Source organism: Ceratotherium simum, chromosome 12 (assembly GCF_057802395.1).
Source record: "Ceratotherium simum simum isolate JZ-2026a chromosome 12, ASM5780239v1, whole genome shotgun sequence".
NCBI classification, from domain to species: Eukaryota; Metazoa; Chordata; class Mammalia; order Perissodactyla; family Rhinocerotidae; genus Ceratotherium; species Ceratotherium simum.
In genome coordinates, this window is record NC_141911.1 from 1838221 (window position 1) to 1861184 (window position 22964).

Here is a 22964-nt window from a genome sequence, read left to right on the forward strand (position 1 = left end):
GCAGACGCTGCAATTCATCACCCTGGCCCCGGATGGAAGCAGAGTGTGTGTGCGAGCATGTGTGTGTGCCCACGTGTCACACACCCCAAGCACGTGCACCTGGAGGGCCTTTGTAGCTCGTCTGACAAAGGAGCGAAGGCACAGAGCTTACAAAGAGGGAGGGAAAGGCAAGGAAGCAAAGAAAGGCGCCCACTTTGGCTGCCTCCCTTCGGTTTTGGCTGTGCGATCTGAGCTGGTTAACCAGTTAACAGAATGACAAAGGACAGCAGAAAAGGGGAGAAGCTTCCGGCCTGTGGCCCTGATGCAGAAGGAGACAAACAGTAATCATAGCAGTCCCTGGGAGCTGGGGTTGTCTCCTAAAGTGTTTTGGTGGGGAATTCATGAAGCCATTAGATGGGGATGGGGTATTAATCCCCCTGCTCAGAGTCCCCCAGGACCTTCATGCTATCCCCGGCTGGTCAGAGTCCACCTTGGTGGGCACACGTGTGCACACACACAGACTACACTCTCCAGCCCCCACCTCAGCTTCGCTCCCAGAGCCAACCACTCCTTTTTTGGGGGTTCTTAGGAAAATGGGAATTAAATAAATCCACATTTATGGAGATCTACTTTGTGCCAGGCACTTCCATTTGGTGACTTAGTTTAAGCCTCACAACAGTACTGGGAAAAGATTTTTCTGACTATTACTCCCTCTGTACAGATGCAGAAAAAGAAGGTGCAGAAAGGTTATGTGGTTTTGGTTTTTGTTTTCAGGCACAGCTAGTAGGTGGTGGAAGGAGAATTCAAATCTGGATTTTGTTTGATGCTCAAAGTAGTATGTTTTCCTTTCACAGTACAGCTGGCATCCTCTCTCTGCCACAGATTCCTGGACCCCATATGATACGGTATTTGTGAGGTGGGGCCCAAGAATCTGCATTTATTACAGATTTTGTTTTTTCCTTTCTCTTAACAGCTTTATTGAGATGCAGTTGAACTGTGATAAACTACATATGTTTCAACCGAACAATTTGATCAGTTTTGACATATGTATACACCTATGAAACCACCACCACGCTCAAAAGAGTGACTGTATACAGTACCCAACAGTCTCCTCATGCCTCTTCTGGATCCTCCTCTCCCACATTTTTCCATCCTTTCTCATCCCGTCTCCGGGCCACCACTGATCTACTTTCTGTTACTATAGATAAGTTTGCTTTTTCTGAACTTTTATATTTATGGAATCATACAGTATGTACTCTCTTTTTCTGGCTTCTGTCACTCAGCATGATTATTTTGAGATTCATCCATGTTGTTGTGTGTATCAGTGCATCCTTTTTATTACCAAGTAGACTCTGGCCTAAGGATATGTCACAATTTGTACACCCATTCACCTGTTAGTGAATATCTGGGTTGTTTCCACTTTGAGGCTCTTATAAACAAAGCTTCTATGAACATTCACATTTGAACTCTCAAACCTTAATAATAAGAAAATGAATAACCCAATTTAAAAATTGGGAGAAGATTTGAATAGACACTTCACCAAAGAAGATATACAGATGGTAAATAATCAGATGAAAAGATGCTCAACACCATTAGTCATTAATGATGTTGAAATTAAAACCACAATATGATATCACCTCACACCTATTGTAATGGCTAGAATTAAAAAGACCAATCACTCTGAGTGTTGGTGAGGATGTGGAGCAACTGGAACTCTCACAGGCTGCTGATGGGAATATCAACTGATATAGCCACTTTGAAAAATAGGTTGGCAGGCTCTCAAAAAGTTAAACATATAACTACCATATGACGTAGCCCCTTCACTCTTAGGGACTTACGCAAGGGGAATGAAAACGTATGTCCACACACATGCCTGCTCATGATTCTGACCAGGAGTCAGATTTGGGAACCACTGAGCTGCAGGTTTTCGATGTATATAATTGCTCTAGGAAATCCTCTTATTCTTTAAATAACTATATAAATGGAGGAAATGGTTGAAGTAAGAAGTTAACTAATTGGTGAAGGAATGCCTTTAACGAACCTGTGTGATATTGGGCATGTCATGTAACCTATTTAGCTCTCTATTTTATTCATTTGAACCATGAGAGGTTGTTTCAATGATTCCCAGCCTCCAGGATTCTATGCATCTGTGATCTCAAAGAACTCTACAAGGAACGTACTCGCCATCCTTTAACAGATGGAATTAGTCCTGTAGACCAGTTAATGGACCAGTTTTCCCCCACTGAGAGCATCCATCTCTCCTCTCTGGCAGGCAACCAGTCACACAAATAGGTATGCACACACACACACTTAAATTTTTAAATTTAAAAAGTTAATGTGTCCAAGATTGAGGGTGCCAGAATTGTCGTTAAACTATTCCAGACACAAAGGCCCATTGTTGTTTTGAAGCCCACGGGAGGCTGTGTTTTACTTATCTGGATCCCTTTTGTCTGAAATTATTTTCTCTTTTTGAATAACCTGCAAAATGGAAGGCTGAGGACAGACACTCATCGGCCTCCCTTATTTGGAAATGGATTTGTCATTTGCAGTCAGTTCCCGTACCCGGGGCAGTTTGGATCAAAAACAATTTTCAGGGCTTCATTTATTACCACTCTTTAAAGAATTCACCCTTTGATCAAGAGCCTGGGGAATCCATGTTTTCCCCCCTCAAAATGTTATCCCACCCACAAGATCCCAGCACTGTTTTTGTTTCTTTTGAAAGCCCTGTTTACTGCGGAAATTCAGCAATTGTGCTCGAAGTTCCTTTGATGTCTATTGAATTTAATATATTTCATTGCGTTATGGAAAAGCTATTTTAGCTTTTGGTATCAGCATCTTCTTGATGTGCCGAGGGGCCTTTTTGTTGGGTTTTGTGTGTGTGGTTGTTGATTTGCATTGTTGAATTTTTTAAGAACGATTTGAAGATTTTTGTTCTTTTTATTTTTTTTTTTTTACTAGCCAAAAGATAAGCAAGCAATGAGATTGACAGCTCCTGGAAACTAGGATTCTCCACTGAGTCAAGGGAGAGATGACAAGAAGAAATATTTTTTTTCTCTTCCCTGTTTTCCCTAATTCCATTGCCCCAGCATTTCCTCCACAGTAAACTAACAAAGGCCACCTTTTAGGAACATTTTATCTATTAACAATCAATCAACTACCTACTATGTGCTTGTTAGTACACCAAGTGTTGTGCTAGGTATAAAAGTCCAGTAGCTTAAAGGGTAATTGAGAAATAAGGTATACAGATGTGTGCTGCATAGAATGATGTCTCTGTGAAATTCATGGCCACCTGGAACCTGTGAGTGTGACCTTATTTGGAAATAGGGTCTTTGTAGATGTAATCGAGTTAAGATGAGGTCACACTGGATTAGGGTGGGCCCTAACCTGATGCCTGGTATCTTTATAAGAAGAGGGACATTTAGACACAGACACACACACGGGAAAATGGCCATGTGAAGACAGAGACAGAGACGGAAGGGATGCCGCCACAAGCCAAGGACTGCCGACCACCGTCAGAAACTAGAAGAGGTAGACAATTGTTCCCCACAGCCTTTGAAGGGAGTGTAGCCCTGCTGACACCCTGATTTCAGTCTTGTAGCTTCCAGAGCTGTGAGACAATAAATTCCTGTTGGTTTGAGTCTTCTAGTAGTAGTTTGCCACAGCAGGCTCAGGAAACTAATAAAATACTCAATATACAATTAATAGCAGATGCCTATATATTATTGGACACAAATCTAAGAGCTTTCACATATTTAATTTTTACAGTCTTATGAGGTAGATACTATTATTATTCCATATTTTGGGTAACCATATGATTTATCATCCAAACAAAGACACTTTGACAGTAAAAGGAGATACCATTAATAACTACACTAGGACAAAAGGTATTAGCCAAGACTATGGGGATGTATGGTGACCCTGCCCATATTACAGAAAAGTAAGTGCCTTGCCCAAGGATGCACAAGACAGATTGCAGACAAAATTTGAACCCAGAGTACTCATCTATAACCACCACTCTGTGCCATATTGAATTTCCCCACCTGCTGAGACCTAGCCACAAAAACAAAGAGCCACCTGAGTACGTGCCTCAGCCACAGATCTGCCACTAGTACAGGCAGGCCCAGGTGTCCAACAACCACTGGCCCAGGTGTCCAAGACCTAAGAGGAATCAGGAAGATTCTCTCTGGTTCTGTTATACAAAGTCATAGAAATAGAAGTTAAAAGACCCGGATTATAGCTCCAATTCTGCCATTCAATTACTGTGTCCTGGACGCAAGTCATTTCCCTTCACTTCAGCCTTGGCTTCTTCCAGTCTGCTGTTAGGCCATTCCTCCAGCAGCACTGCCAGATGACCACTACAGTAGCCAGCTGTCCAAAGGCTAACCTCTGCTCAGGATCCCAAACACTAACAGTCAATCGCAAAAATGTTTGTGGGAGAGGGATCCTCTGCTGCCTGTGGATGGGCTCTAGAGTTCTTCCATGGCTCCTAATCTAGGTGGTTTGGGTGCTCTGGTGGTACACCTGGCCTTTAGGTATGCGTAGAAGCAATAGGCAGGCAATTCCCCTTCCTGAACAGCAGAGAGTCGGGAATCGTCTGAACTACAGCTACACTCTGGACTCTTCACTAGTTCTGAAGCCAGATCCTGAACCCCAAATTACTGAGGCCCTGGTGCCCTCACCTCCTCCCTGGGACCACCTACAAGGCCTGACCTTGTACCTTGCCCTGCTCCCTCAGGTCTGACCCTTGGATAGGCTGGACCAAGCTTCAGTTTGCTCAGTTTCCTTAGATCTGGCCCTTCGACCACTGTGCCCAGCCCCTCTGTCTGTTAGCTCTGCTTGGCCTCTACCTACAGCTGGCCTCAGTCGGTCCCTCTCCCAATGGGCATCTGCAGGATTCCTCACAATCTGAGCTGACCAGCTTATGAGCACCACCACATCCCATTAGTCACCATGTCCTGCAGAATCTACTTCCTGAGTAACTATGAGCCCACATCCCCATCTACTCATGTGAGTGAATGCTTCCCAGCTGGTCTCCTGGCTCCAATCTCTCCTGTGCTTTGTCTCTTTCCTTTTTCTCCTGAATTCCCCCGAACATCACTTCAGGAGCTAAGACTCTAAGACACACATTTGGCTCCGTCATCCCCTAGGTGTAAACCTTCAGGATATTCCCAGTATAAAGACCCAATTCCTAGCATGGGATTCAGGTCCTGCACCACCTGGATCTAAGCTGCTTTTGGCCCTCATCTTCTCACACCTTCCCAGGCACACACCTTCCCACTTCCTCAAAGTGCCCCAGTGTTCTGGCTACATGGGATTAAGCACTGCACCCCAAACACAGTATGCATTTACCACCTCTCCTGCTTCACTGCTGAGAACGCCGTCCCTCCCTTGGATTAATCCAAGCTTCTTGTTTGAACTAAGGCACATCTCAAGTATCACATCCTGTGGTCAGCCTTCCTTGGTTCTCCCTTCCCGCACCCAGCCTCTGACAGAACCAGTCCCCGCCGCCAGGGGTCCCAGGTCTCTGACAGAGCCGATTTCACTGCTACCCAAATGGACTGATAGTGTGGTTCCCCTGCGCTTGTCTGTCTCCCCAGAGACTACGGCTTTTCCACATTTGCATCCCCCATGATGTCCAGCCACTTGTGTAGCACCTGAAAGGGGCTCCATACGTGTGCATGGATCTGATCTGTGAGCCAGAGCAGAGAACAACTCCACCCCTGGCTTCCTCCTCTCATGATGGACCCTGAGCACTAGTATCGACATGGCCCCCTCATGGGGCCAGAACCAGAGGCAGCAGAAACAGACTGCAGCAGGGCCATGGGAAAGAAGCACAGAGGCCTTAAAGAAACCTGCTTAGAGGGGAGCCAAAGATGCTATTAAACCCCAGCATGGGGAAAGAAAAAATGAGAAAGAACCTGCTCTGCTTTGTGCATGCGCCCCCTCCTTTGAAAGCTTTTCCCTGCCAGCCGCCAGCCGAGCGGCAGTCTTTGCTGCTGAATCCGTGCTGGAAGGTTCAGAGTTTTTCTCCAACCCCTCCCTCTCTCCAAGGCCCCAGCCCTCTTGTATTTGTTTCAATTTGGCAGCAAAGCCTTTTTCAAATATACATCATTAATTCCACTCTGCGGCACAAGCAGGATCAGGCATTTGAAAAAGAAAAGAAATATGGAATTCAGGAGCTGGGGCTGCTACATACAAAAACTGCTGGGGAAGGCTAACCAAAGAGAGTCTTTATTTCTTTATTTTTTTTTTTTTTCCCACAGACATAAGGTCACTGCAAGCAGAGGCCATTAGTCTAATTAGACCTTCAGAACAAGAGAGGGTAGAGAGCACTCCAGTGTGGGGAGGGAGAGGTGAGGGCGAAGACAATAATTGAAGCCAAATAATGAATATTAAACTCTTGTAAGTAATGTTTAATTAAGTTACTCTACGATTGAGGCTTTTTGCGAATATTACCATGGGATTCAAAGTAGTACATTAAAGTGCCTGGAAAATCACTAAGCAGGGAACACAGCCTGCCTTCTTTTCCTCCACTTGGTGCCTCATTTTGTCTGCAGAGTCCTTAGTCCTGAAGGCTGAAGGCTAAGGAAAGTTCGTGTCCCTAGGCCCGCTGCCTCTGCCCCACACACACCTCCACAGCACACCTCCGAGCACTGGAGCTGATCACCACGTTAATGCTGAAAACCTCTCTTTGTCAAAGGACTCCATCAAAAGTGAAAAAGACAAGCCAAACATTGAGAGAGGATATTTGCAAGCCATATAACCAACTGAGGATTACTTCTCAGAATATATAAAGGTCCACTTACAGAAAGAGACAAACGGCCCAACAGAAAAATGGGCAAAGGAATGAAAAGGCAATTCACAGAAGAAAAATATTCGACTAAAATATGAAGAAACAAAAAGATCAAACTCACTAGACATCAGAAAAATGCACAATCTGAAATGATACCATGACATACCCGTCAGAGTAACAACGACAAAAATTAATGTCTGATGACACCAAGTGTTGGTGAGGACATGTGCTAGGGATGATTCTATGATGCATATTGTCACGGTCACATTGGAGAGCAATTTGTGACCATACAACAAAGCTGAAGATGCACGTACCCTAGAATCCAAGGAACCCATTGCAAAGCATGTCCCCTAGATCCTTAGAGGTGTGTACAAGGATAGCCACTGCAGCACTATTGATAGAGCAAAACTGGAAACAGCCTAATGTTCGCCAACGAGAGAACAGACATATCAACTGAGGTATATTCATACAATGAAGTTTTGCAGCAGTAAAAATAAACTAATGTGTCAGGTGGATAAATCTCTTAAACATAATTTTGAGTAAAAATCAAAAAGCAGAACAAAACAAAAAAGAAGTAGCAGAAGAATATATACATTATGGTATAAGTTATATAAAATTTTTAAATCTGTAGAACATAAATATTTATATTTATTATATATATTATATATATACATATATATATGTAAAACAAATGAAATGCATGAGAATGATAAACCCCAAGTCAAGGTAGAGGGTACCTGGGCAGAGGCTGGGCAGATGCCAAGGGGAAGGCACACAGAGGAACATCTAATTATGAGTGTTGAGTACACGGCCATTCATTATAGTAAGCTATAAACCTTTTCCACATCTTCAATATTTCATAATATATTTTTGAAAGTTGGTAATAATCATATTTTTAAATAGATAGAAACATGCCCAATAAGACTCTATGCTTCTCGAAGGAAGGGGCTTGAAACAATCATCGAAGTAAAAGACCGGGTGTGATTGGGGACAGAGGCCTCCTTTTCTTGTTAGAGCTTGAGGATACCTAGTAAGCATTAGTCATGGAGATTCTTATCATTGGCCAGAAGAAGTACTGCAGACACGAAAACTGTCAACAGAAATATTTGAACCTCTTCTTCTTGGATTTAGACTTGGAGAAGTCTCTTTGAGGGAACACAATAAATTAATACACATTTTTGTAAAGGATAGCCATGATGAACACATCTTGAACCGGACTTTAAACATTCACAGAGTAGTATTTTTATCTATAGAGGGACACCTACTATCTTGCTTACTTACTGAAAAAGGAAGTAAACAAACCAGGAAGACAACCTAACAAACTCTGGTATTAGCTTACCATGACCTTGGGTAACCCTCTTTCTCCAAGCACTAATAACCCCAATTTTATAATTAGGGGATTGGTCTAGACCAGGGGTCAGCCAACTGTAGGCTACAGGCCAAATTTGGCTATTTTTTATGGCTAGGAAGTGAAAAATGCTTTTGACATTTTTAAATAATTGAAAAAAATCAAAAGAAGAATAATATTTTGTGATATGTAAAAATTAAAGTATATTCAAATGTTAGTGTCCACCCAAGCATGCTCATTCATTTATGGATTGTCCACGGCTGCTCTCACACTACAATGGCAGAGGTGGGTAGCTGGGATATAGACTTTAGTCTCTATGTTTACCATCTGGCCCATTGCAGAAAAGGTCGGCTGACCCCTGGTTTAGAACAGCACTGTCCAATAGAAATACAATGTGAGGGAGACACGAAATAGCAGATTTTCTAGTAGCTACATTAAATAAATAAAAAGAAAGAGGTGAAATAAATTTTAATGATATACTATACTTAACCCAATATATCCTGAAAATGCAATGTGTAATCAATATACTGTCTGTGAGATTTTTCGCGTTACTGTTTTCGTCCTAAGTCTCCAAAATTGGACATGCGTTTTGCACTTCCAGCGCATCTCAATTCAGCTAGCTATGTCTCAAGGGCTCGACAGCCACATGTGGTTAGCGGCCACAGTGCGGACAGCACGGTGTCAGATCACCTCTGAGGTCATTTTCAGCTTTAAATGATAAGGTTATCTAAAATATGTATATGCTTAAAACAAAAAAACAAAACCTATCCATTTTCCAGGATCCAATAGAGTTCCAACTTCTTAAAACCTTTCCTGATTCCTCCAATCCACACCGCACTTAGCTCACGGCATCCAAAGTGAGCAGCACCACTTCTGTCCCTCCAGACCGTCCCCTGGCCCTGAGGGGCTCCCTCAGCCCTCAGAGGGCTGACCCCAGAGGCATACCGCAGCTGTTCCCAGCCGGCTCCTGCTCCTTGCTCATTCTCAGCTTCATTGCTCGTTAGTGATCCTGCTCCTGCCTTTCTCTTTGCTGTATGTCTCGGCTCTTTCTTGCTCCTGCCCTATGGTCCTCCTGGAGGTCTTGGCTTGAGTTTTCTCCAGCTCGCCTGCTATGGGATACCTTATGAGTTCTTCTGGAAGCCTTCTCCCAGCGCTGCCCAAATGACCAGCACCTCTCAGAAGAAGTACAACAGGAATGGTGCAGGTACATGAGGGTGAAAAGCTGGGTGGGGTCAGGGTTTGAGAGAAAAATACTCTATAAGGTGATACGGGAAAATCAAAATTGAGGAATTTTGGAATTAAGAAAAGCTTTGGGGAAGGCATTTTTGGGTAGCAGACACCGCAAGATTCCTGGGGGAGAACCAAGGAGGACCGTTCGTCATGAGTTGAGAGAGAGTGTTGGGAATTGAAATGGAATTGAGAGGAGCAGACTAGGGCCCAAGTAAGCTTGGGCTCTGGCTCCCGCAGAGCCCCAAAGACAGCTGGTGCCACAGTCCAGAATGGAAGATGGGACAATGGGTGAGTCATCACCAAGGACCGAGACCCCAAGCATCAGGGTCCGAAGGAAGGAAGTGGAGCTAAAAGGAAGAGATGGGATCTGATGCTTTTCGGTGGAGTTTCCTTAGAAGGTGCATCTAAATTATTCCCGTATCCCCCCTCCTGGAAGGAGCAATCAATTGACATCTGTGGGGGACTGCAGTGGGCTGGGCTGGAGAAAGGGGGAAGTATCGGAGGTGGGCTTACCAACCACATTTCAAAAAGTAAAATACATTATTATTATAAAAATAAATGCCCATTATAGTTTGTTCAAACTATACATAGAAGTATAAGAAAGAAAGAAATTAGCTAAAATTTCTCCACCTTGAAATGATGATTTGGTGACCATCTTTCATGCATATCTTTATGTATCACACAATATTTAATGGGATCATATCATACAAGCTCATCTTCTCATAGACAACGTGTGTGTGTGTGTGTGTGTGTGTGTTTATTTTAGATCAGTATTTGGGGGGGATTTGGGCAGATTTCCTCCTTTTTCTTCTTCCCCCAACCCACATACTTATATGAGGGGAAGTTGTCATTATATTACAAAAAGGATCACTTTACACACTTCTCTGCATTCTGCTTGTTTCACATTTTGTGTAAATCTCTCCAAATTAGCGGATTGAGAATTCATTCATTTTTAATGTCTGCCTAATATTTGTAGTACGGCTGTACTGTAATTTATTTAATTATCCCCATTGATGGGCACTCCCTTTGAAATAATTTTGCATATACACTCTTACTCACCAGTGCTTTTATTTCTACGAGATGTATTCCCAGAAGTGGGAATACTGGGTAGAAGGGGATATGCATTTTTAATTTTACTAGCTATCGCCAGATTGTTTTCCAAAAAGACTGAAACCGTTTACATTTCCTCCAACAGGGTATGTAAATTCCCCTGCCCTGCACCTTCTCCAACAGTAGATATTGTTGGTCTCTTTAACGTTTGCCTGTCTGATAGGTGTAAAGTGATAATTCAAAATACTACTGTAATTTGCATTTTCCTGACTTCTAGTAAGTCTGAGCATTTCTTAATGTGTTTATTGGCCATTTAGGTTTGCTCTTGTGTGAGCTGCCTATTCATATTCTTTGCCTGCTTTTCTGTTTGGTTGTCTTTTTGTTGATTTTTAGAGCTCTTTGCATATTACAGCTATGAATCCTTTGTCAGTGTAAATTTTTTTTCTAAATATATCATTTGACTCCATTCTTATCTTTACAACCAAATTGCAACACACTGTTTGAACTGGGGGGCAGGGTAAGAATCAGAGATTTGGAGGGTACAGGAGAACGGAGGAGCTCGGTGCTCCAGATCGCCTCTCTGGATGGTAGATTAGTCTGCTCTGGCTGCCACAACAAAGTACCACAGGCTGAGTGGCTTAAACCACAAAAATTTATTTTCTCACAGTTCTGGAGCCTGGAAATCCAAGATCAAGGTGCCAGAGGGTTGATCTCCTTCTTGCTGTGTCCTCACAAGGCCTTTTCTCCACGCTTGTGTGGAGAGAGAGATCTCTGGTGTCTCTTCCTCTTCTTATAAGGACACCAGTCCTATCAGATCAGGGCCCTACCCTTATGAACTCATTTAATCTTAATTACCTCATTAAAAGCCTATCTCTAAATACAGTCACATTTGGGGTTAGGGCTTCAAGATATAAATTTGGGGGACACAACTCGGTTCCTAGCAGATGGGCTCTGCAGAAGTGGGTAAACCCAGAGAGGAAACCACAGCCCAGTGTGTCTGAGCCACATTCATCCTTGCAGCAATTTCAGCTGAATGATTCCCATTCCCCCAAAGAATGTCACAGAAAGAGCAGAGAAGCCCCCAGGCCTGCAGAGGCCGAGGGCAGGAAGCAGGGGTGTCTCCGCGGACACCTGCATTCCGATGGCACAACACCAGCTCAGGGTAACGGACACGCCTGGGTGGACACCTGTGGGGATAGATGCCTGAAGGGCAGAAACCTTGGCTTTAGGTAAATTCCCCAGAACTTAGAGGGAGAGGGAGGGAACCACCAACTAACGGGGCTTCAGCTTTTTTGGTCCTGGCAGAATGGAGTCACACCTGATACAATCAGGGCATAACCAAGGAAAATTTGTAGCAGAATGCGATCCAACAGCATTTGAGACAAAGCAGCCCCTCAGCGGCCCTGCGCAAGGGGCGAAGGCTGCCCAGGAATGCTGGCGTTGAGACTCCAGCTCTCCACACAGGCCCTCCTCCATCCAAAACTCCGCCCTGTCCAGAGCACCCTCTACCTTATCACCTAACCTCCTCTCAAGAGCTGTGGGTGGAAATGGCCTTAATTGGAAATGAGAGCCTCTGCTCCTTCTGCCAAGTCTCCCTCTAAGGAACACATGGCGAATTGCTCCCACAGACTTCTTTAACCGAACCCTCCAATTGATTCCCGTTAAGATGGTTGCTCTAATTTAGTTATTTGTGGCTATCAGGCGAAGTCGGAGAGACTCTCCTGGCTTTGGGATGCAATTCTCCACTGCACCCCACCAGTGCCCAGGGCCTCTCCCATGCCACACACACCAACACCTGCCTACATTGGAGAGCTCATGCTAAGCCAGCAGGAAAACAGGGTGTGATGCATAGTTGAGGTTTAACATCCTGCTTCTCAGAACTCACAATGCTGGATATTACCGAACACACCATGAAATGGAAAAAAACAGACTCCTGCCCACGCCTCTGACGTGCCATTGGGAATATAGTGCAGAGCAGAGAAGGACCAGGAGATCCGAGGCCTGGCTGCTGCTGTTCTGGGTCCTTCTGTACTAAACAGGCATGTGGTACTCCACGCCACCTCACCTCTCTAGCACGGGATTTCCTCCTCTCAGCATTAGGAAGGCTGAACTCAAAGCTCGCAGAGACTAAGAATCTTTGATTTTTTTTAGACTAATGTTTCAGATATTCTTTTTTTTTTTTTTTTTTTTTTCCCAAAATTGACACCTTGGAGCGCAGGTCCTTGGAGAAAACTGAAGGTGACGGGCTTTTGTTTTCTTCTGTTCGATCAAATCCACCAGAGTAATGCCTCCCTGACTCTTATTTCCTGGAGTTTCACTTCTGAACACCAAAATGATAGTGTTTCTTGGATGTGAGCACCAAATACTATACCTGGAGCTGTTCTCCCTTAATAGTCTGCCCTCAATCTGAGAGGTTTATCAGTTCTCCCGGAGAGTCCCCACAGTGCCATTAGCATGTGATACGGATGTCACAATTTGCAAGCCTTTTTATCTTTGGAAAAAGCAGAGCAAGGAAAGCGGGCCAGATCACTTGGTCCCTGGCTCAAAGTTGCACACTGACTTTATTTGTGAAATGGGCTTACTTTGATCCTTGGGACAAGTGATCCAAGCGATGTTCTTAGTGTGAGCTGGTGACAGCCTCGCAATCCTCCTTGCTCTCCCACGCACACGGGAATGTGTATACACTCATACACACATTATCCCCCCCACACACACACTACCCATGTAGGAGAAAATGCCATCAGTGCAGTCATCCTGGGGAAACACTGAAGTGGGGGCATTTTTTGTAAGAGCCAGAGAGAGGAAATGTGGGGAAGGTTTAAGGGCTGCCATAGACATGGCATCAGGAGATTTAATATGACTCTCTCGTGTTCCTACAATGCCTGTTGTTGACGAGCCATCTACATATAGGCCACATCTTTTGATCTCTCCCACCTCAAGGGCAAACACTGTTGCCTCGTCTTGGGCTGTCCTCCTTTATGCACCTGCCCACCCCTCACCCCGACATGGCCAACTTCTCCTTCCCAGAGAAAACTTCTCTGACAACCCGATCTAAATTAGGAACCTCTCCCACCATTATTCTCCATCTTGGTACTCTATTTGTTTTTATAGCACTTAATTAATTAATTTTTTGTGTATTTACTTATCTATTTATTACCTATCTCTCCCACTGAATTATAAACTCCTTAAAAGGTAGGAATCCAGTCTGTCTTACTCATCTTGGATTACCAGCACCCAACACAATGCCTGGCATATAGTCAGCACTCAACAAATATTTGCTGAATAATTCAACTTAATTCTCATGACAACTCTTTAGTTGCAGCCATTTCACAGATGAAGAAACTGGAGTTCAGAGAGGTTAGGTGACTTACAAGTTCCCAGTAGCTAGTAAGTGGCAGAGCCAGGATTCAAATCTAATTCTGTGCCCTTTCACATCACACTGTTTCAGATAGTCATTCCCTGAGCTATGAATTGTTCTTTGAACTCCACTATAGCTCTCAGTCTCGGGAAGAGGAAGGAGAGTTTGATATCCACCTGCACGCGCGCACACACACACACACACACAGGCCTTGACCTTACTCTACTCCCCCAGCTTATTAGCTAAGAAGGACCAGCTGACGAATCTGACATATGCCATACTCACATGTGCCTGACTTGCAAATAACCATGTTAGAACAATTAGCATTTCCAGGGTCTTGAAGATGAGAATATACAAAAGAAAGATGACAGAACGTTAGAACTGAAAGGACATTTTACAGATAGGGAAACAGGCTCCATTGAATGGGAGTGACTTGCCCAAGGTCACTTGTAGTAGAAGCAGTATTAGAACCCAAGGCTCCTGACTCTTGGTCCAGTGCTCATTCCCTAAGATCGATCACAGTGAACACAGCAATAAATTATGCCTTAGGCATCCTCTAATCACTGATAACCAATGCTGGTCTGGCTTTTCAGAGCTGGGTCCCACAACAATGCAAATGGGGAAGCCTTCTCTGACTTCATGACAGTATTTCACATGGGAAGTTGGACTTTAGATGTTTTTGCGAATTACAAAATGTTTGTGTGAGGCTATTGCTTCAAACCTAATTCTTTTTCTCCACTCTCCAGACTCAGCCTCTCACATTCCCCCAGGAAGTGGCAAGGCATTGCTCCCAGCATAATCCAGAGCTGTGCCCACACCCAACTGGTTAATGTTTTTTTCAAATTCAAAAAAGAAAAACATTAAAAAGATGACACATGTACACAAATATACACATGCTGGGAAGACCCTGCTCTAGGGATGCAAGGGAAATCTTTGAACAGACTTGGTGTCCTGAGTTAGATTAAAGAATTGGAAGCTAAAAGGGAAGACCCGTAAAAAGGAAGACTATAGGAAAAGAACTTCAGAGACTTTCCTCTGGAAGTGTAGGCAAAGGACATTACCAAGGTAAGGAGTGGCTCAGGTGGCTGGAGACACAGGCCCGGACTTAGCCCACACTCCTTCAAGGGCCCTAAGTCAGATTTGAGATCCATTCCAGGAACTGGCATTACTCAGCTCCTGAGGAGTCTAGCCTGGGCAACCCTGCTAGGGCAAAGCGACTGCCCTGGAGAGGCTGGCGTGGTGTCCATAGATGAGTCCATGGCTATATAGAACATCACACACACAGAGGCACACACTCACACGTACATGAGCTTACATGCACACACACGCTCACACTCACATGTTCCTCCATGTCCCTGCTTTCTTACTCATGCTACTCCCTCTGCCTGGCATAGCTTTTCCCTCTTGGTGACCTGGATAACCTCTTGAAGGCTCAGCTCCTGTGGCCTCTTCTCCAAGCACCATTCCTGGCTCCTTCTACTTCTTCCCAGGATCACCTCCCCTGCTCTGTGCTCCCATATTACTCTGTGCTCAGCACCATCACAGCATTTGCCCCAGCATTGTGCCACAATTACCTGTCTACACAACCATCTTCCCCCCCGAGACTGTGACTTCCTCGAGACTGAGGCCAGTGTTTTGTGCGTCCTTGTGTCTCCATCAAAGAGCACAGTGCCAGGCACTTAGTAGGCCCTCAGAAAATGTTGTTTAATAGTTAAATGCATGGATTCCCCTTCTGGGGCAGGAGTGGAGATGCTGGGATTGTCCCACAGTCTCTAGCACATAACCATAACACGTTTTGTCTCAAACCCTGATAACATTAACACCTATCACACAACCAGGAGATTCACTTCAATAAAACCGTCCAGTCCACTTAATTAATAGGAGCTAAAACAGAGCGACAGTGGAGAAGGAATTTCTTGGAAAAGGAAAGTCACTATATTCATTTGCTTAGGCTGCCTTAACAAAGTACCACATAAACTGGGGTCCTTAAACAGCAGAAATTCATTTCCTCACGGTTCTGGAAGCCACAAATCCATGATCAAGGTGTGGGCAGAGTTGATTCCTTCTGAGGGCTGTGAGGAAGAATCTGTTCCATGCCTCTCCCCAGCTCCTGGGGGTTTGCTGGAGATCTTTTGCATTCCATGGCTTGTGGATGCATCTCCCTGACCTCTGTCTTCACATGGCCTTCTCCCTGTGTCTCTTCACACAGTCTTCCCTCTGTGCATGTCTGCTCTGTGGCCTAATTTCCACTGTTTATCAGGACTCTAATCATATTAGATTAGGGCCCACCCTAATGACACCATTTTAACTTCATTACCTCTGTAAAGAGCCCATTTCCAAAGAAAGTCACATTCTGAGGTACTGAGGGCTAGGACTTCAACATACCTTTTTGGGGGACACAATTCAACCCGTAAGAGTCCATACTCAAGACTGGCAGATCAAAGGCATACAACCATAGTGTGTTCTTTGACCATTTTCTGTCTCATTTTCCTCTTTGGTAAAATCGTAGAAGAATTTTTGCTGGGCCAAATTGTGGATTTGTTGAAGTTTATTTATGATCATCTTTCTTCCACCACCTTCTTTCCTCATTTTGTGGGGTCCTCTAGTATTAGTTCATTGTCACCTGGTTGCTTACAGAGCAATCCTTCGCAGAACACTTACCTGTCATTTTAGACACTTGAGAATAGAATAGACCTCAAGATTCAAGGAAGTTTCCCCATTGTGGTGGTGTTTCAGACACAGTCATGGAGGAGGTGTGTGTGTGTATGTTTGTGGGTGTGTGTAGGGGTGAAAGAGAGAGACAGAGACAGACAGAGAGGTGGAATCGGGAACACCAGGACAGTCCAGCTGTGGTCCCTGCCTGCTGGGCACGTCACATGGTCAAGAGAAATCCCCAGGATCCAGAGGAACAGACTGTGCGGTAAAGCTAGGTGTGGTACCTGGAGCTGCAAGGGCTGACACAGGAGGTGTGTTCAAACTGCACAGCTGTACACAGGGTGAGTTGATAGAAACACCTGGACCCACTGGACCGTCAGCTTGGAGCCTTGCTGTTAGCAAGAGTATTGGCCTGGAGTCTGGACATGGACTCTGGTCCAGCACGTCCACTAACATGCTGTGTGAGGCTGGACCAGTCTCTTCTCTTCTCTGTAGACTCAGTTTCCCCATCAGTATACTGGAGGTTAGCATGAGGTGGGGGTGGGATTAGAAGGCTGATCTCCAGCCCCTTCCCACTCATACACCCTGTGAGCATCTCTAACAGCCCCTCCTTAGCAAGGAAAACCACCAACACAACAGCAACAAAGAGAGAGGACAATGAGCACCAGCCAAGCCATCATCTGCTCACTCACTCTAAACAGAAATCACTTACCCTAAATGGCAATCAGTCCCCGATGGCCTCCTTTCCAAACGCTGTGTATGACAATGAGTGATTTGTAACAACATCCAATCAGGCGCACCTAACCTTCCTGTAATTGCTTGTCCTTTTCAGCGTTCTTAAAAGCTTTCCAGTGGAAAAGAACAGAAGCTCCTTGTCAGAAGGAGGCTATTAAACAAAGGAGAGAGACACCCCCCATTCCTTTCCTCCTTTCCAAACCATGTCTGGATCTCCCTAGTCCCCACACCCAGCACTGAGGAATCGGCATCTGCCTGACATAGCCATAGAAGCAGCACCCACCTGCTGGTGTAAGTCACCCTGCTGTTCCTCACTCCCACCTGGCTCCCCGTCTGATGCCCAGAACCCTGGGGCCGGAGCAGCTCTTAGCAGGCCATGCAGATTCCTGTGTTTCCTTGCAGGCTGGAAGAGGTGACCCCAGCAGCATTTTCAGTTCACACTGAACATCACTAGGAAAATGAGCAGGACCAAACAATGGAAAGGTCATGAGGTCACGAGGGCCACGGCAGTGCTCCCCACTGCAGACCGGAATCCCAGACAAGTCATGCACCCACACGCTGTGCTCTGAACAGAAGGACAGCACTCTCTGCTGGCCTGGAGCGGCAGGTCTCAGGGGGATTTCTCAGGCCCACAGCCAGCTCTCGCCCACTACCCCACCATACAGCAGACAAGGGTGAGGGCGGGAAAGCACAGACCTCAAAGGCCTGGATTCAGAAGCCCACCAAATCATGGTTATAAGAGGCAGTGAGAATGAGACGTGGGACTAGGGGGCCTCAGGGGCAAAAAAGACGGATTGAAATGCTCCAAAAGAGTAAGTCATAGGGAGACCGTGCACACAACTCAGCAGCTACCTCGTGTTTGCCTTGGACACAGTGGACAGATTTCTCACTCTCCCATACACACCATGGTCACTCTGAACCCCTTCATTTTTCTTTGAATTTACACATTCGTCAAACTAATGTCTGTTGAGCACGTGCTGGGTGAGAAGCACTGGCCTAGGCACTGCAGGCGCTGTGGAGGAGCCCATGACGTGAGTCTTGCCCAGCTCTCGGTCCAGTGGGACGTGTTTTGGAGGAGAAGGGAAGCTTTATTCGGGTGACTGATGACTGGTTGAGAACCACATATGTTTACAGGAGGTGCAGGGCCAGGGGGACCCACAGGGAGGAAAGATGGGTGTCAGCTAGCCTGGGTGGGCAGTATAAATGGAGGGGGACTAGCAAGAGGTGGAGTGTGCCTGAAGTGTAGGATTGGGGCCATATGGAGGGTGCGGTGTGCCAGGCGTGATGGGCTCAGGGCAAGTGAGGACATAAATGCCCACTGAGGAGTCTGCGTCACCACCCTATAGAACATCAGAGCCAAAAGATCCAGAAAAGTCATCTAGTCCTACTTCTCACCCATGGCTAAGTCAGCCCCCTACCATCAAGACCAGACCTATATGTTTGGAGGCTGTGCTCTATTTTTCCCTCATTGACTTACAGTCTCCTACAAAGAGAGAGATGGTGGAGGTTCTCTAAGAGACCACGTCCCACACAGTTCAGACCCCACATTGTGCCATCACCGAGCAGGCACAGCGTCTTCTCCATGTTGGCTACTGATTGATCTTCCAGGAGATTAGAAAACTTCTTCCTTTAGGGCCAGCACAAACTCTCTCTGCCCCTGCCCCTGGGGCTCTGGGAAGGTAGAGAAGGAATTTTTGCCCAGTTTCCTTTTGAACAGGACTCCTACCACCCCTTCCTAACTTTCTTTTCTTGTGGTCTGCTGGGATGGCTCATTCCAGACCACACTGAGCATGCATGTGTGCACACACATGGACACACACATATGCACACATATTACACACATAAACATGCAACACACACATGCACACACAAAAACGCAATGCTTCCACACATACACAGAGACACAGGGAGCATTTCCCACGCCTTTCTCGATACAGCCCTTGCACTAACCTTGGCCCAAGCGTTAATTTTGCTAGTCCTGTGTCCTCAAAAACAGAGCACACTGATATCACCAAGAATTCTCTCCAGCTCTGCCATGTGGAGAGAGTGTACACACATACACACATGCACATGTAACACCCACACACATGATAAGACATGGGAACGAGTCTGGAGGAGAGAGAGGAAAGATAAACAGATAGTCCAAAATAGAAAATGACAGATAACTGAAAGAAAAACAGGCGTGGACAGACAGGCCAACCAGCAGAGAATAATACATACACAGACTAACAAGAGAGAGAAGTAGACAGAAACAGCAACCGAAGGAGAAAATGCTGCTTCTCCACCAGGGCCAAGGAGCTTCCAGAGACCCTCACTCAGACTTGTGGTCCTACCATTCAGGCAATATGAAGTGCTCCAACCTGTTCTCTGACGATGACCAAAGGGAAGGGAATCTCTCCTCTGGATCTTTGCAGAATAGTAACTATTTTCACCACTAGACTAGACTTCCCTCCCAAGAGTATTTCCCAGTCCCGCATCTCCCATGTCAGGCCCTGCTCCACCTACACTGGAGGTAACTTGGCCCTGGGCCCTCCTAACTGGTCCAGGAGGGAGAGGCAGTCTCTAAAACGTCCCTCCTCCTGCCTCCCCCCGATCCGCTGCTCCTTGGCCTCCCTGCACCTTCAGCCTGTGGGATGGTGTAGAAACTGCTTTCGCAGCAACTTTTCCAAAATATCCTCTTCACCACCAGCTTAACCTTACTCTTCCCTTGAGGTCCACCTGCTCCAAGAACGCTTCCCTGCTCACCTGTGGGCCCAGCCCAGCCTACTCCCACGTCTCCTACCCTGGGCACAGCACATTGCAGCGCTCGCACCTGGTAACACACCTGCTCCCTCTCCCCAGACTGTAGGACCATGTGGGTAGGGCCCCAGGCTCTGCTTCTCTGTGCCCTCCCCCCAGTACTTCGCCAGTGCCTTGCTTCTGCTCTGAGTTTAAGAAACATCTGTGATTTAACTGACTGATGAAACGTGCTGATGTTTCCCGGAAAGGTTGTCTCTTATCCAGGAGGGAATTGCTCTTCCTCCACCACCTTCTGTCACGTGAAAAGTTTGCAATTTCAGTCCAGCTTCTTTCTGAGCACAGTCCTGCCTCATGCATATGAACACCATCTCTACCAATTGAGGTCTGTGGTCCAAACTCCTCCCAGGTGTCAGATCCCTGACGTCTTTGGAAGAAAACAGCTCTGAAAAGATGGTCACGGCGCAGCCTGCAGCAGGCCCAGCGTGCACTGTTGCCAAGCTGTTAAAATCCTTTGATATATTCCCACTGCCCTCTCTTCCATCCATTTTCTGTCTTTACCTGCCTGCTACAGGTAGCTCACACTCCCATTCTACTATAACCTTCATTCTCCCTTGGAAGGAAATGGGCTGATAAACTCATGTCCACTCATGTCCACTCCTGCACCTTCCTGCCCAACCCAAAACCCTGCTAGGAATTTGAATCCCTTAAAGGTAGGGCTCATTGTTTTTTTCATTTCTGTGTCCCTGGAACCATGCATGGTTATTGGAATTAGTAGACATAAAATGTGGAAGGAAGAAAGAAAATGAGGAGGAAAGAAGGAAGGGAAGGAGGGAGGGAAGCAGTGGCCCCAGGACTCAAATTTTGGCCAAGCTCCAAGTAGAAGTCCATCTCCTTACATGGCACAGGACAGATGCTGTCCACCTGAACAACAGTATCAGACCCTTTCAGCTTCTCTCTCTTGAGAGAGAAGTTTCCTCATCTTGAACAATGGGGATAACAACAGTACCACCCTCAGGGGTTGTTGTAAAGCTTAAATAACTTAATGTGGGTAAGGCTCTGAGAGTACCGCCTGTCACATAATAAGCAATCACACCTCGTTGGCCGTTGTCTTTATCATTCTCATCATCACAGGAATAGGTTGTACATGCCACAGAGGCCCACACCTGGTTGCAAGATGCAGCCTCCCCTTGCTGAGTAGATTCTCCCTCCAGGTGAAGCTAGAAAGGGGCAGGTACACATCTTTACTATCTGTTAAATTGTCTCCTATTGTGTGTACTTGAATGCATGATTCATGGGGTATGTCTGTGTGTATGCTTTGTACCTCCTATCTTAATGACTTAGCCAGGAGCTGATTGCAAACACTGATCCACAATAATGTCTCATTTATGCCTCTTTGTCTGAAATCAAAGAAGTATTCTGGGTGAGCAAAGTTTCCCGATAACTGAAGCTTATACTTTTAAGCGTAAACTTGTATCATTTTGACCATTTTTGTTGAAAGTCATTTTTCATATATGATGAATCCATCATTACTGTGAACTCAATTGTTGGCAGCAGCTCTGGTGTAGTGGAAACGGCACTGGACTCAAAGCCAAAAGGCTTGCAGTTGGGTCCCTGCTGCCCCTTAACATCCATGTATCTTTAATTTCTCATCTACAAAACCATGATATGCCCATCTACCTCATCCTGTCACTGTCGGGAGTGAAGAATGTAATGTCTGTGAAAGTGCTTTGGAAGCTCCAAAATGCTGTGTAAGTGTTGAGTATGGCCACAGAGGTGCCCTTAGGAAGTATTGAGGTCTGTAGAGCCATTTGCCCCTACACTAAATAGCCTCACCCAACTGCGCTGAGCTATAAGGTCTTCCAACTCTTCCATTGCTGTTAGTTTTTCTGGTTGGAGTATCTCCAATTCCTTCCAAGCTGCTGCTCTTACAGCGCTCCTGGCCCACATCACCACCACCTCCAGGCTATTGCACGCTCTTAACCTACATGCCACAGGGAATCAGGGCCTAACTTGTTAAACAGGAACATCATGCTTTTCCTGCAAAAGCAGAGAAATCGGATACTCCTGGACCTGGACTGGATCTAGGAAATCTTCTAGTTCAATTTCTATTTTAAGATAAGGAATCTGAGCCCTAAGAAGAGGAAATGACTTGTCTGAGTTCAAACAGACGCTCACCAGCAGAGCTGGAACTAGAATTTTGCTCTCTTGATTTTCAGCCCAAGCAATTCTTGCCATATGGTCTGAGAGAGGCTGTTCTCCAGGCTGTCAGATGATGAACATGGATATCGTGCTTTTCATTGCTTTCTTATTTACATCCATGTCTGCAATCAAGATCCATGCGGCTGTGACTGTGTAAGACCAGGAGTAGTGAAACTAGAAACTTTTCAGGCAGGCAAAAGGAGGCCAAGTAAGCCTGAGTGGGAGACGGTAAATTCATACAGCTTCGGGAGCCCTGCCAAAAGGAGACTTTGAAGTTCTGCATCCATCTTGGTCATTGGCAAAGACCTCGGCCTAGTCTCTCCATTTTTTTTTCAATGCCCAAGTTTGAGTCATTTTAAGAGAACAGACCTGTGCACTTGTAGTTGTCATGTTAATGTTGGGAGGGGAAATCCTTGAGTAGTGGCAGCAAAGAGAAGGAACCTCCAGAAGGCTGAGGGTCATTCCAGCATGGGAAAGTGGGAAGGGAGAGCTGGGTTGCTCAGATTTGAGACAGAGGACACCCCAGGGATGAGCCCGGGACCAGTGACAGCAGTGCCCCACCCCTACTCGTGCTCACACACAGACTCTGAGTCCCGGCATATGCCTACGTGCCCCTCCTCCAGTCTATGTGGCCAGCCACCCACCCTGGAGGGAAAGGCAATACCACCCCATCACAGTGACTCATTCAGCCTGCCCAACAGGCCAAAGACGTGCCCAGCTCCACGTGCTGACAAGTAAGGACATAACTAAGGTGACCAGCTCATCCCATTTGCCTGAGAGTTTCAGTTTTAACAATGAAAGCCAATGTCCCAAGAAAGCCTTCAGTCCCTAATCTGAACCTCACTCTTCTTATCTGTTAAGTGGGCTTAAGACACTGT